The sequence below is a fragment of the Elephantulus edwardii genome, unplaced genomic scaffold (genome assembly GCF_000299155.1).
Source record: "Elephantulus edwardii isolate Elephantulus edwardi_28Jun2011 unplaced genomic scaffold, EleEdw1.0 scaffold00135, whole genome shotgun sequence".
Classification (NCBI taxonomy): domain Eukaryota; kingdom Metazoa; phylum Chordata; class Mammalia; order Macroscelidea; family Macroscelididae; genus Elephantulus; species Elephantulus edwardii.
In genome coordinates this window covers 8306283-8308790 of record NW_006399885.1, presented here as the reverse complement: position 1 = coordinate 8308790, position 2508 = coordinate 8306283, and the positions used below count along the sequence as shown (strand labels likewise).

Genomic DNA, 2508 nt, shown 5'->3' with positions numbered 1-2508 from the left:
TGAGATTCATCTCCCCTGCTCAAGCCACGTGCATCTTGGTTGCATGCCCAAGGACACTGAGGTGTGTGTTGGCAGCTCGGTAGGGTGTCGGGAAGGGTCCCTAGGGAAGCTCGTGTTGATGACCGTGGCTGGAAAGAGCCTTACTACCCTTCATGGAGGGGCACATGAGGTGGCAATGGATACCTAGACACAGGGCACCTTCTTCTAGGTGGCAGCCCAGGGCTGGGCTAGTCATGGTTGAAGCTGAGCTCTCTTGAGGACCTTCTCCTGGTCCCTCCAAGTCCTGCTTTTCTGGAGCATCTCTGGATGATGGTTTCCTTGGCCATGCCAACGACTCCCTCCAGGTCTCCGGATCATGGGGGGAGTGCCTGCCTTAAGATGCCTGGCTGTCTTTAGTTGGCACTGCCCAGCTACTGTCCATTTCCTGCATTAGGAGCTAGGGTCCTATCCCCCAGGGGAAGGTCCTCTAAATGGGTCCTGTGGGAGACCTGGCACAGGGGTGAGTGTGGGGGGCAGGTACTAGGACAGGGACCTGAGCACAGGAGGGCAGAGGTGGTCTAGTTGTCCTTGGCACCATGTATGAAGATGTGAGTGAATCCCACGCAGCTGAAGTTGCCCTTTTTATTGCTGGATGCCTCTGGGTACATCTCATCCTCTTCCTTGTCCATGAACCAGTCACCCATGGTGGTGAGCAGCTCCCGTCGTGGCCCTCAGGGATGAAGCCTGAGACCTCGTCATCGAAACAGGTGAAGGCATTTCAGATCTCATCCTCAGGGTCGGTGCCATTCAACTGCTCCCCGAACACCGTGAGGACATGGTGAAGGTGATGGGCCCTGGAATCTCCCTCATCAAGCCCTCCAGGCACTCGTCTGTGGGGTTCTTGCCCAGTGAGGTCAGCATGTTGTCCAGGTCCTCCGTGTCAATGAGGTCATTTTGGTTTTGGTCAATCATGTTTGAAGGCCTCCTTAAACTCCTGTGTGTGGGACCGGTCAAACATGGCAGACATTAGATGTGGCTCTCTGGGGCCACTTCCTGGTGGTCTGGCCTTGGCCCTGTTGCTGGGCATCTTGACTTCTGGTGTGTGGGGCCTTCCCTGCAGCGGGGACTGGAGTGGAGAAGGTGCTAGGTGTGACACAGTGGGCAGCTGTCAGGTCTGGGAGCTTCTGGGTGCAGATGTCTTAAATTACAATTTCAAAAGGAAAAAAAGAAACATTTATGGGTGAGTACCAGGATATATTAAGAGGAGAAAATGAGGAGTGATTACTTAAAAGGTATTGCTTCCTGTTTGGGGTCATGGAAAACCTCTCAGATAGTATTAACGGTGGCACAGTATGGTTAAAGTAATTGATGTCTCTAAATTGTACACATGGAAATGTAAAACCAGATAGTTTAAATTTTGTTCTATTTATGAGATGGATTGACTCAGTGATGGGAGTAGGTGGGTCAGGGACAATAAGGCTGGCTCAGGATAGCTCAGGGTTCAGAGCTGTTGAACATAGGGTAGCTGTGAGGTGTAAGTGACCCTATGGCCCAAAACAATATTATCAACAACTTCTGTTAATGTTTGAAATTTTCAATAATGAGCTTAAAAAAAGTAAAGTTAAGATGGCAAATTTTTAAAATATACATATGACAGGCATCACAGGAAAAAGATGGGCAGTCTCCTTGCAAGTGATTTACCTCTGAAAACCCACTGTAGGGTCAGCTATGAGTCAGATTCCACTCCAAGATACATGACAACAACAATAACATACAAGCGCACCTTGGCTATATTGTAGATTGACTTCCAGACTATCACAATAAAACAAAAATAAGAATAAAGTGAGTCACGTGATTTTTGGTTTGTTTCCCAGTGTGTGTTAAGTTACATTTACACGATTAAATGTGCAATAGCATGATGGTGATATTTGAAATATTCCTAGACTTATAAAAGTATGAGACAGAGACATGAAATGAACTCACACTATAGGAAAAAGAGGACTAATAAACTTGCTGGATGCGAGGTTGGCACAAACATGACCATTTGTTTAAAAACAAACAAAAAAGTACTATCTGTAAAGTCCAGTAAAGCAAAGCACACTTATAAAGCAGAGAAAGCTTGTATTACTACACATTAAAAAATTTTTTTTAATTGCAGGCCAGAGGGAATAACAGATTATTAACCATTCTCGAAGACTTCTCAAAGAGTGCGGGCATGGTGGTCCTGGTTATAACACCATTTATTTCAGCATTTGGGCCTCTGCCAAAACTGGATTTATAAAAAAAATTTAAATGGACCCTGGTCTATGTATGATCTCTCTCTCTCTCTCTTTCTCTCTCTCTCTCTTTTTAAGTCTGATCTCTTAATTCATTACTGCCCAGTTGGAACCAAAGTTATAAAAGAGCATTAAAAGACTGCAAATATTAATTGGAAGAGAGTTTGTCTAAGGGTGAGTTGAGACCCACAGGTTTGTTTTGGTTTTTTTTGTTTATTTTAACTAACAGTCCAGAAAAGGTTGTTCTTTTTTG

At 45.3% G+C, this 2508-nt stretch overlaps 1 pseudogene; it reads right to left on the bottom strand.

The window, feature by feature from the left end:
* Positions 1–557: 557 nt before the first annotated feature.
* Positions 558–2508, bottom strand: part of LOC102854174 — a 29612-nt pseudogene continuing 27661 nt past the window's right edge.